Source organism: Myxine glutinosa, chromosome 6 (genome assembly GCF_964187855.1).
Source record: "Myxine glutinosa chromosome 6, kmMyxGlut1.1, whole genome shotgun sequence".
Taxonomy (NCBI): domain Eukaryota; kingdom Metazoa; phylum Chordata; class Myxini; order Myxiniformes; family Myxinidae; genus Myxine; species Myxine glutinosa.
The window spans coordinates 52,958,077-52,971,969 of record NC_136266.1 but is presented as its reverse complement, the minus strand read 5'-3'; the positions used below and the strand labels follow the sequence as shown (position 1 = coordinate 52,971,969).

The 13,893-nt window shown below is 42.6% G+C and overlaps 1 long non-coding RNA gene across 1 annotated transcript; it reads right to left on the bottom strand.

Moving 5' to 3' along the window:
* Positions 1–5,812: 5,812 nt before the first annotated feature.
* Positions 5,813–13,534, bottom strand: LOC144892606 (uncharacterized). Its single transcript, XR_013623804.1, has 2 exons — positions 13,110–13,534; positions 5,813–8,942 (listed from the first exon to the last, which is right to left on the bottom strand). It is a non-coding gene; the product is annotated as an uncharacterized LOC144892606 (long non-coding RNA).
* Between the last annotated feature and the right edge of the window lie 359 nt (positions 13,535–13,893).

The window sequence follows — 13,893 nt, the reverse complement described above, 5'->3', positions numbered from 1 at the left end:
GTGTCGCGCGTGCGGGTATAATGAGCTACACCTGTGGATCACGTGACCACGGAAGCACGCCTCGCTTGAGAGGCATGGCTTTCGGTTTGCGTTTTGCTTTATAAGGCGCGATAAATGGGCTTTTGAGTGTTAGCGGTTCATGGCGTTGACGGTTCATGGCGGTTCATGACGGTTCATGGCGTTGACGGTCAAAAACCCATTACATCAATTTTACCAGGCACTGTACAGTAAGTACAGTGGACACCAAATGCACGGTGGAAGGCTAGAAGTAGAAGATCGTCCAAGACAAGTGAGAATAAGCCATACTTTGGAGGAGATGACGTCATTCGCTGGTCCGGTAACCAAAGATGTGGTATAAAAAACCAGGTGAGCTAACAATGCAGCAATGAAGGAATTCGGCCAAGGCACCGGCACACAACGACCTACCTACATCGAAAGACTCAATGCCAATGGTGACAGAAGCCAAGACGGCCGGCTTAAACACCGCCGAAAGACCACGGTGTACCAACTTACGATGCAGAACATCTTGCACTTAATATGATGACAACAGGTGCCATCCTCTGACGTACCATTACAGGTACAGGTACAGTACACGTGAGCACAGAGCAAAAGTTCACTGAAACCGAGATTAAGAAAAAAGAAAAAACACCTCGTGGTCCGTGCTCGATATCCGAGTTTCAATCTTTTCAAACACATGATGCTCTCGGTCACGGTATCTCCTGCGAGCTGCTTCTCCTTCAACCACACAAACAACAACTTCTCCATATCTTCATGGATAGAGGTCCGGAGCTTTGAAATAATCGTAACGCCCTTGGCTGGCGTTATAGCCTTTATGGACTCCTTCTGCTTCAAAATCGTACATATCGTAGAAGGAGTACGATCGTACTGCCTCGCCAAGTCGACAACACGCACACCTCACCTGGCATGCTCTTCTCCTCTGCTTAATAAAACGTTTATTTCTTTACATTCTCTTGTACGAGGGCATGCCCGTACTATATATATGCCCGTACTATATATCTATCTAAAATTATATCCCCCCCCTCTATTTACATGAAATGGTTTGGTTCATTCGCAACGCCAAAGCGAACGGCGAACGGCTTGCGAGTACAGTGACAATCCCCCCCCTCTATTTACATGAATGGTTTGGTCCATTCGCAACGACCACAGAACCCCCCCCTCTATTTACATGCAATGGTTTGGTCCAAAGCGAACGGCTTCCGGAGTTTGGTAAAGCAATCGCCATCGCGTGCACAAACGCGCAGGAAAGCGAATGAATCGCAAATTCGTTTTTATTAGTTTTAAAACTTTATTAAAACATAGTTTAACGCCAACATAGTTTGCAAACGTGAAATAAATGAATACGCTCTCAAATGTGCCATCCGAGGCAGAGTGTGTCCGCCACGTTCGGCACACGCGATCGTTCGCTGCTCTCTGATTGGTTGAATCGTTTTTTGGACATAGCTCGGTAAGTAATTGTCCGATTAATATGAAACCTTGAAAAGGCACATCCTCGGGTCCCCAGCAATATACCTGGCAAGTTAAAAGTATATCGGACCCGTGGTTGTCGAGAAACAGCGGTCACAGACAAACGTACAAATGTACAAACGTACAAACGTACAGACAGAGATTACTGGAATTATAGATAGATTATGTACAGTATATACGAGGTCGTGCTTGTTTATACATTATTTGTTATTTATAAAGTACATTTTTGTTATTTAAAAGCACCTAACAAAAAAAATTGGTGTTTTTTTTTTGAGGCTGGAACGGATTAATAGCATTTCAATGCATTTGAATGGGAAAATTTGCTTTGACTTACGAGCGATTTGGCTTACGAGCTCCGTCACGGAACGGATTAAACTCGTAAGCCGAGGTACCACTGTATATATATACAGTCGTGGCCAAAAATATTGGCACCCTTGCACTTTTTTCAAATAATGCACCATTTCTTCAAGAAAATTGTTGAAATTAAAAAAATCTTTTGGTATCCACATATGTATTTCTTTGGTTTGTGTGGAACTAAACAAAAACAGCTGAATAAATCATTAAATCTTAGCTTAATCCACACAGAAATCCTAAAATGGCCTGAACAATAATATTGGCACCTTTTCGAAGTTGTTATAAAATAATTTGATTTCATGCAGGTGATTCTCCTTTACTTGGGAATTGAACTCACCACTGGTAAGTTGCAGGTGCCTATAAAAATCAATATAAAAATCACTCATTCAACCAGTTTGAATAGAGAAAAGGCGTCATTCTGCTGTTTTGTGTCACTGTGTGTACCGCAATGACCAGGGAGAAAAGAAGGAAAACCAGAGAATTGTCTGAGGAGGTCAGACACAAGATTGTAGCCAAGCATGGACAATCTCAAGGCTACAAGTCCATCTCCAGTGACCTTGATGTTCCCGTGTCCACTGTATGCACTGTTATCAGGAAGTTAAAGGCCCATGACACTGCAGCCAACCTCTCTTGACGCGGCCGCAAGAGAAAACCTGATCGAAGATTGCATCGAAGGATTGTTTGAATGGTGTAGAAATCACCTCAATCAACTGCCAAACAGATTCAAGCTGACCTTCAGACACAAGGTACGGCAGTTTCAACTCGCATCATACTTCGCCAACTCAATGAAAAGGGGTTCTATGGTAGGAGACTCAGGAGGACCCCACTGCTGAGAGAGAGAGAGAGAGAGACATAAGAAAGCCCGACTGGAGTTTGCCAATACACACCTGAACAAGCCAAAATCCTTCTATGGACAGATGAGACCAAATTAGAGCTTTTCGGTAAAGCACATCGTCTCTATGCTTACAGAAAACAAAATGAAGCCTTCAAAGAAAAGAACACATTCACTACAGTGAAACATGGAGGAGCCTCAGAGATGTTTTGGGGTTGCTGTTCTGCCTCTGGCACTGAGTACCTTGAATGTGTGCATGGAATCATGAAATCAGAAGATTACCAAGGCATTTTGGAGCGCAATGTTGAACCCTGTGTCAGAAATCTGGGTCTCCGTCGTAGGTCATGGGTCTTGCAGCAGGACAACAACCCCAAACACACTTCAAAAAGCATGCAGGAATGGTTCAAGATAAAAAAACTGGACTGTTAAGAAGTGGCCAGCCATGAGTCCAGATCTAAATCCCATTGAACACCTGTGGGGAGATCTGAAAACAGCAGTTGGGAGAAGGCACCCTTCAAATCTGGGAGAACTGGAGCAGTTTTCACAAGAAGAGTGGGCCAAACTTCCAGTAGAGATGTGTAGGAAGCTCTTTCATGGCTATAGGAAGCGCTTCACCGCAGTTATGTTGTCCAAAGGCTGTGTGTGCTATCCTCTATTAAGTCAAAGGTGTCAATAATCTTGTCAATGCCATTTATTTTTATTTTCTGATTTAAAAGGATATATTAAGTTCTGAATCAAAAACAAAGGTTCTGTAAAATTAACAGTGAAATAACGAATTGTGGAGACCAAATACTTGTCAATTTAAACTTTTTTTTTAGAGAAAATTGTGAGTTATTTGAATAACGTGCAAGGGAGCAAATATTTTTGGCCACGACTGTATATATATATCTATATCTATATATATATATATATGCATATTTGGCCATGACTGTATATATATATATATATATATATATATATATATATACATATATATATATACATATATATATATATATACATACATATATATATACATACATATATATATACATACATATATATATACATACATATATATATACATACATATATATATACATACATATATATATACATACATATATATATATATACATACATATATATATACATACATATATATATACATACATATATATATACATACATATATATATACATACATATATATATACATACATATATATATACATACATATATATATACATACATATATATATACATACATATATATATACATACATATATATATATACATACATATATATATATACATACATATATATATATACATACATATATATATACATACATATATATATACATACATATATATATACATACATACATATATATACACAAAGAATTAAGTTAAGCACCCCCCCCCGTTTTTTTACAACCTCGCACATTACAAGTTTGTTGTCGTCAAAACAGTGTAATATACCCATGATATTGCTATATTTTCTGGAGAAGTGATATTATGGTCACATAAAAACATAACAATCATGCCGTTTTCAATATTTTATTCTGAATAATTTAAGGTGAAATTTTTTGGGAATTTTAGGCATATTTTCACCTCAATTTAAGTATGGAGCTATAGGTCCATCACGGACAGTGTGGATGACGTTTATGTTTTCTAACGTACAGTCATTGTTCTGAGAAGACCTCTAGCGATCTTTGCGTCAATAACGTGTGTAGGACCCACGTGATCGGATCACTGACTCAGCCCTACGCCTCATAGACCCTGTAAGCCGTCGTATGCGTTGCTGTGGCAGGTTGTTCCATTCCCGATGTAATGCACGTTCCAATTCATCCAGATTGGCTATTGGAGGGACCATCTTCGCAATTTGTCGTCCCAACATGTCCCAAACGTGCTCGAGGGGGTTCAACCTGCCACAGCAACGCATACGACGGCTTACAGGGTCTATGAGACGTAGGGCTGAGTCAGTGATCCGATCACGTGGGTCCTACACACGTTATTGACGCAAAGATCGCTAGAGGTCTTCTCAGAACAATGACTGTACGTTAGAAAACATAAACGTCATCCACACTGTCCGTGATGGACCTATAGCTCCATACTTAAATTGAGGTGAAAATATGCCTAAAATTCCCAAAAAATTTCACCTTAAATTATTCAGAATAAAATATTGAAAACGGCATGATTGTTATGTTTTTATGTGACCATAATATCACTTCTCCAGAAAATATAGCAATATCATGGGTATATTACACTGTTTTGACGACAACAAACTTGTAATGTGCGAGGTTGTAAAAAAACGGGGGGGGGCGGGGGGGGGGTGCTTAACTTAATTCTTTGTGTATACATACATATATATATACATACATATATATATATATATATATATATATATATATATATATATACATATATATATATATATATATATATATATATATATATATATATATATATACATAAATATATATACATAAATATATATATATATATACATAAATATATATATATATACATACATAAATATATATATATATATATACATAAATATATATATATATATATATATATACATAAATATATATATATATACATAAATATATATATATATATATATATATACATAAATATATACATACATAAATATATACATAAATATATATATATATATATATATATATATACATACATAAATATATACATAAATATATATATATATATATATATATATATATACATAAATATATATATATATATATATATACATAAATATATATATATATATATATATATATATATATATATATATATATATATATATATATATATACATAAATATATATATATATACATAAATATATATATATATATATACATAAATATATATATATATACATAAATATATATATATATATATATACATAAATATATATATATATATACATACATAAATATATATATATATATACATACATAAACATAAATATATATATATATACATACATAAATATATATACATAAATATATATATATATACATAAATATATATATATATATACATAAATATATATATATACATATATATATATATATATATATATATGTCGGTCTAAGACCTCAAGGGAAGGAAGAAGAAGAAGAATCAGAGCAACAATGTTTAATGGGATCGATTACAAACACACAGTGTGGAGCAAGGCTCGAGAATGCACCGCCTAACACGCAGCGGGCAGTTCCTCAAGACACTCGCTGCAAAATAAGTAAAAAGGCATTTCATTTATAGCCAAATATCAGACAAGAATCTGCGCTAAAGACATAGCAAAACCTGGGCCATAAAGACCCACCTTCCCTCGTCCCTTCCTGAAGAAGGCCAAACTTAGACAAAAAGATGTAAGCATAGGATAGGCTGAGCCTTTTGGCTCTTTATCTAAACATATCAGACCCGAGCGCAGGCCGAAGAAAATATTCTCATACACTAGGCTAAATGGTAGATGAATGATTGGATACACATGCTGAATACAATAACTATCAAAGGATGTGTAATGTCTATATTTCTTTCCAAGGTTGGTTACATCCTTGATTTAGGAGACATACTAGAAACCACAAAGATATATAATTAATTATTCCCTTTGTGAAGAAGGCGTTTGGCGACATGTTTTCCCTGTACGTGGGTCGCGAGCATTTTATCTACTGTCTGGCACATACATTCAAGGACTTGTTTACTGGGCTAAGGATCCACCCTGTACCTCGAGTCTCGAAAGCACATTTTGTCCACTCGCCTCTGCCTGCAGCTGAGTTCAAATCAGTTTTCAGAAGCACGATATATAATTTCAGATGTTTATGATCAATTGAGTCATGGGGTTTAAACCCCAATGGCTGACAGTTCCTTCCTTTGTCTTGACAAGACACCTCCTTGGAAAGACACCGTATATCCCAGTGGTCAGCATCCCAATTAGTCACATGCCAGGCACGACATAGCGTCACGTCTGCTCAAAGAGAGATACCGGCCCTAACTGGCCATCTAACATTCAACGTATAAATTGTTAGCCATAATTCGCGACGACGGCGCCTGGTTAAGAGATTGCTGCCGCCCGGCCGGATTCCGAATCCACCCTCGCAGCGGCGTAGGTGCGACCCGGTTGCCAGCCAGATTTAGGGCCCTCCTTATGCAGGCGTGGTCCTCGCGAATTAGGGCAAACAATCGACGTCCAATGCCATCGAGCCTTGTACATGTGATTGCTGGGTGGTGTAAGTGGTGGTGAGGGTGGTTCTTCCGGATACATGTTTGCCATCCACTCCTTACTGCTGGCATAATAGCAATAACCTTTAAAAGAACCTACACTTTCTAAATCACAGGTATAATCATCCCAACTAAAATAATCATTATCAGAATCCCAAGCATCAATAGGTTCATCGATTACCCCACATACTCCTTCCTTTTCTGCCAACAACATATCCAAAGCCACTTGATTCTGCATCACCATCGTTCGCATATGCACTAATTCGTTTTCCAATTGTAGTTCTGCGATTCGGGTTTCGTTTCCAATTCGTTCCATTACTAATGCGAGACTATCTATTAGCCAATCATTCATAATACATAAGAGGCGTTAGCCAGTACACGCAAGGGGTTTTCCACACAAGTATCACAGTCATCACAAAAATCAATATAGGCATCAGCCAGTTCCCACAAGGGATTTTTCAACACAAGTATCACAGTCATCACAAAAATCAATACAAAATTCTGAAGCGCCGGTCACATCTGCCTTGTTGAAGGACCCATTCAGGTCGACGGCCTCTATGGTCAAGATCATGGTCTTCCGACGGCGGTTTCTTCATTGTCCATCCTGAAAAATACTTTCTTACACACACCATGATCAAATTCCTAGCCCCCCCGTCCCACCAATTGGCATTTAGTTACCTTATCTCTCAGATGGTTGGCTTATTCATAGCCGCATTTCCTGTGTCGTGTCTGGAAATTCGAATGCCATATTTACTTTCACCAATTTCCGAAAATACCTTCCTTTTAATCATCTTCCCTACATCTAATAATACATGATTTACCAACCATTTCCCCCCCAGTGCAAGCCAACCCCTTGTATTACCTTCTTATCACGAAACAACAGTCCATAACTAACCACTTTCCTTTATTTCCTGCCTTTTCCATTAACTTTTTATAACCTTTTCCTCCACTTTCTCATCAATTCCTGCAGTCACCTGTCATTGACAAATAATCCATCTGATTCGACTTTCCACTCCAATCATCTTTGCACTTTCCATGACCTTCTTCACACTTCCTTTTAAACCTTTTCTTCAGACACAACCCACATGAGTTATGAATATAATTTCCCCTTTCAGGCACATGTCTAGCCACTCACAAAGTGTCCATAAGACAACGTCATCATATTTCACACCTCAGCTCTCGAGACCACCCAGGGGTCCCTTGAGAGATGCATCCTAATGTTAATCAGCTCTCGAGAGCTCAATTTTGAACAGGGGTAAAACCAGCAATACTCAATTCTGCCGAGCAAGAGGCCAGAGCAGTATCACTCCCTCTTCCCTCTGCCCACCATAACTGGCAGACAGACAATGGCGAGCCATAAGCCCCAAAATGACATTGCACGAACCCTTTCAATATCTGTCTAAACCTACTGCCATTTAACGACGCTTCCCAGATGACGGCTCCCATACACTATTCTGGCACAAAATTGTTGCATCCCACAGATGCCACGATTATTTGAACAAATTCATTTTCCTAATCCACCCTTTCAATTTTCATTTCAATTTAAAGTCAATCCAATGTCCTCTAATACCTCTCTTAGCATCCCATGCACCTGTTGCAGACACCTGTTTTAGCCTCTGGCCCCAGATAACTCTCTGCCGGTAGACCTTAATGGTTTGGTCGCCATATGCATATGTCTCCGTGTTCGCCCATGCCCTCATGTCCCCAGTGCTGGCAAAGCGGTATATTAAACTAAGTGTGATTGCCACCCCTAACAGGCGGTGGTGCAGCATCCTCGATCTGTGGTGGTGCGTTTGAGGTGTCTGTGTTTGTGGGTATGGCCAACTTACAATGTGTGGCATGTACCCAGGACGACTTGCCCTCACAAAACACCGCTGTTGGTGTGATCAGAAGAACTTGGTATGGCCCCGTCCACCTTGGTTCGAGCGCAGTCTTACGGGTGAAATGCTTCACCAGCACGTAATCTCCTGCCTCGAAGGTGTGGATAGGCTTGCTTGCTGGCTCCGGCAGGGCCTCCCGAACACGTTCATGTATGCTGCGTGCCACATGGGACAAACCTATGCAAAACTTTAGAAGCATGTCATCCATGATAGGTAATTCAAGGGCTGCCATATCCACTGGCGCCGATACCGGCAAGCTCATGGGCCGACCCATCAATATCTCGTGCGGAGAGAGACCAGTGGTGCGCCCTGGAGTAGAGCGCACGCTCATTAACGCTAGCGGAAGGGCCTCCGGCCACTTGAGGCCTGTCTCGTCGCAAATCTTTGCCAACTTACCTTTCAGTGTGCCATTCGTTCGTTCTACAAGTCCCACCGATTGTGGGTAGTAAACACAGTGGAACGACTATCACTCCCAAGGCCTTTAACACGGCTTTAATGACGTCACCTGTGAAGTGCCCGCCCTGATCGGATGACACTTTCTGCGGGACACCGAATCGACATATAAAGTGCCGCAAAAGGCACTTGGCCACCGTTATAGCGTCAGCCCTGACGCATGGGTAGGCCTCCACCCACTTGGTGAACATGTCCACCACTACCAATACATGCTTAAAGGACATACAAGGCGGTAAATTGAAAAAATCGAACTGGATATGACAGAACGGCCCGACGGGAGCCGGGTGACCCGCGTTGTGGCGGCGTCTGGGGGGTGCCCCCCTATTATGCCGTTGACATATAGCGCACGAGCGACAGACCATGGTAACCGCAGCCGAAAGGCCTGGTGCTGCCCAGGTGGAAGTGACCTGCCTCATCACCCCCCTATGGCACACATGGCCATTTTGATGCGCCATGCGTGCCAACCATGGCAATAAAGCTCGCGGTGCCACGGGTTTGTCATTAATCGTCCACATTTGTCCTTCCGCGGGGCGCTGAGCTCCCAATTTAATCCAATCTTGATGTTCTATGTTTGAGGCCACGGCTTGTAATTGTATTACATCGAACTCTGTAGGTGCGGATGTCGGAACGTCTGTCTGGGCGGTCGCTTTAGCGCCCTGTTTGCGCGTAACTACTGGCATATTATACCCAATCTGTTGGTTTGCCGCTTGTGCTGCTGCTTCGTCGGCTCGGGCGTTTCCACGGGCCACAGCGTCGTCTGTACGCTGGTGACCTCGGCATTTAACTACAGCTATTTCACGTGGAAGCATAATACTATGAAGCAGATTACGCACTAAGTCCCCATTTTTAATGAGTGCTCCCGCTGAAGTGAGGAACCCTCTCATTTTCCATATGGCCCCTTTGTCGTGGACCACTCCGTGTGCGTATGCCGAGTCAGTATAAATTGTCACTGCCTTTTCCTCGCTTACTTCGCACGCTCTCGTGAGTGCGTACAGTTCAGCTTGTTGTGCTGACCAGGTGGGCGGGAGGCGGCCGCTTTCGACCGTCTCCGTATCCGAGCATACTGCGTACCCAGATAACAGGGATCCGTCCCAAGCCCGTTTGGCTGAACCATCGACGTAATAGGTGTGATCGGCTTCCTGTAGCGGTGTGTCCTGTAAGTCGGGCCTTACCGTGGATATTAATTGGACCACGTCCGTACAAACGTGCGGGATTCCCTCCTCCTTTGTTGGCAAAAGTGTCGCTGGGTTAAGAACGGTACACCGCATCACCGTCACGTTGGGTGCCATAATTAATGCCGTTTCATATTGCATCAGTCGAGTGGCTGTGAGATGCTGTGTGTTTCGCTGTTGTAGTAGCGTATGGACGCAATGCGGTACCTGTAAAAGGACAGCATGTCCCATTACTATGTCGGCCGTCCGCTCAACTGCGTATCGGGCAGCCGCCACGGCTTGTAAACGCAGCGGAAAGCCTTGTTCTACCGCATCAAGCTTTTTGCTGAAATAGGCTACCGGACGTTCCTTATCTCCATGAGTCTGAGTTAACACGGATTGCGCGAATCCCCCTACTGCATGGGTGAAAAGTGTGAAGGCCTTTTTATAATCGGGAAGGCCCAAGGTTGGGGCCGTTACCAGGGCTCGTTTGAGTCCTTCGTAGCAGCGTATTCGATTGTCCGTCCAGTTCACCATCCGTGGCTGGTCGTTTTTCGTCGCCTCATACAGAGGTTTTGCTAATAACGCATAGTCAATTATCCATGTACGACAATACCCTGCCATTCCCAAAAATCGCAACACCTCCCTTTGTGTACGAGGCAACGGGGTTTCCATGATGGCAGTGACCCGGCTCGCGTTGAGCTCGCGTCTCCCATGCGAAATCGCGTGTCCCAAGTATGTAACTATTTCCCGCACAAATTGCAATTTTTCCCGGCCTACTTTGTGGCCTTTCTCGGCTAGCGCATTTAACAGCGCTAGTGAATCCGTCTCGCAGGCTGCCTGGGATGGAGAGCAGATTAATAAGTCGTCGATGTACTGCAACAGCACCGAGCCGCCTTCCAATTGGACATCTGCGAGATCGCGGTGCAGCGCTCGTGAAAACAAGGTAGGGCTATCTGCGAAACCCTGCGGAAGCACTGTCCAGGTGAATTGTCTCCCCCGGAAGGTGAAAGCGAAGAGGTACTGGGACTCTGGAGCTATTGGCACTGAAAAGAAGGCGGAACACAAGTCTATGACTGTAAAATGTGTAGCATCTGGCGGAATGGAAGTCATCAAAACTTCTGCATTTGGTACAACCGGATGAATACCCTGAATTATTTTATTAATCTCTCGCAAATCCTGCACAAATCGCCACTTTCCTGTCATTGGTTTTGGCACTGGGAAAATGGGGGAGTTACATGGGCTGTTGGTTTCGATTATTATTCCTTGCTGCACGAGCGATTCTATCACCGGAAAAATGCCTGCGTCGGCCTCGTGCCGAAGTGGGTACTGCCGAATGTGTGGTAAAGGTAACCCTTCTTTAATTGGAATCACCAACGGAGGTGCATTCCTAATGCGCCCTACTTCATTCTCGTGTTGCGCCCATAGTGACGGGGTGACGGTGTTGAGCAATCCATCGGAGTCCCCTGGAGTCGTGGGGACCGCCCTGACCATATGTGCCGCTTTGGGTGGCAGTTCCACCATCTCAAATCGAACTCGTCTGTCCTGAGGTGCCAAATTAATTATGAACCCTTCATTGTTGTCCAACACATGGACCGTTCGGTGTTCAACATTGTATCGACGCCTTACTGGCGTTTTCCGCAGTCGGTCCATCATCCATCCTGGTCACCCCAACCCATTCTGGCTTTCCCCAAGAGCTCTGTGTCCGGACAGACAGACAGATAAACAGACCGGGTGAAACCATAACCATCCATTCTTCCGATTGGACTCACGTCAGCATCACATGTCATTCTTGCCTTCATTCAACGCATTCTGCCATCCCAAGTCGGCCAAATACAAGCCCGGCCATGCCGTTGAATAAACACCCAGTCGGTTGACAGCCTATCATTTTTGACTTTCACTCCCATTCTCCCTTGCTACATTTGGAGAGCCGTTAATGTGGGGATGTAATTGAACACTTGTTTTAAAGCCCTGTCTACACATGCTCTCCATAACATACTCATTATTCCCTGCCAATTTTACTCATCCGGATTGCCCAACGCCTGTAGGCAATTTGGGGAACCCCTTGTCAATCCATGACACACTTCAATGACTCACACAATAAACACAAATACACGCTGCAATGACAGATCATTCATTCCCTTATACACAAATACCATGTGACTGACCCTTTATTCTCCAAAAATCACATAAACATTTTCTATTTCCACATATAAGAAATAACCAATATCTCCCTTGAGATACAAAACAAAAACGCTTCCAACTCTAGCATCCCAAAGTCTTCCTTGGAAGCATGCTCGACAATGCAGCACCGCTTCCACTCAGCACACAACATACCTGTGCTCACTCCAACACATCCAGTGCGTAGCTTAACTTAAAATACTCATCGTCCTACCTTTCTTGGGCTAGTCCCTCCTGGTAGTCCTAAGATCGGGTCGCCCCCCGATCCCTAACCTTAAACGCAGTTCTCACGCCGGAGTAACTTAACACCTATTATCTATCACCCACATATGGGTCTACCTGCTTCCCACGCAGGAAGCTTACCTGAGGGATATCCCTCCTTATCTCGGGCGCCCTGTATAATCGATTCGTTACCCACTGCTGCTCTGGTTTAAACTAAATATGGTTCGGAATGCAAGCCAGGTAGTACAGCCGACAGAGGTCCACACGGCCAAAGCAAGGCAGGAGGCTTCAATTTCGATGTGCAAAAATGCTTACCCAAATTTGATGCCGGCAGGCCTCCTTCCCGACCTGGAACGTGAGGGTCCACCTCGTCTGCACACTTGGATGATCCCACTCCTGACACCAAAATTGTCGGTCTAAGACCTCAAGGGAAGGAAGAAGAAGAAGAATCAGAGCAACAATGTTTAATGGGATCGATTACAAACACACAGTGTGGAGCAAGGCTCGAGAATGCACCGCCTAACACGCAGCGGGCAGTTCCTCAAGACACTCGCTGCAAAATAAGTAAAAAGGCATTTCATTTATAGCCAAATATCAGACAAGAATCTGCGCTAAAGACATAGCAAAACCTGGGCCATAAAGACCCACCTTCCCTCGTCCCTTCCTGAAGAAGGCCAAACTTAGACAAAAAGATGTAAGCATAGGATAGGCTGAGCCTTTTGGCTCTTTATCTAAACATATCAGACCGAGCGCAGGCCGAAGAAAATATTCTCATACACGAGGCTAAATGGTAGATGAATGATTGGATACACATGCTGAATACAATAACTATCAAAGGATGTGTAATGTCTATATTTCTTTCCAAGGTTGGTTACATCCTTGATTTAGGAGACATACTAGAAACCACAAAGATATATAATTAATTATTCCCTTTGTGAAGAAGGCGTTTGGCGACATGTTTTCCCTGTACGTGGGGTCGCGAGCATTTTATCTACTATCTGGCACATACATTCAAGGACTTGTTTACTGGGCTAAGGATCCACCCTGTACCTCGAGTCTCGAAAGCACATTTTGTCCACTCGCCTCTGCCTGCAGCTGA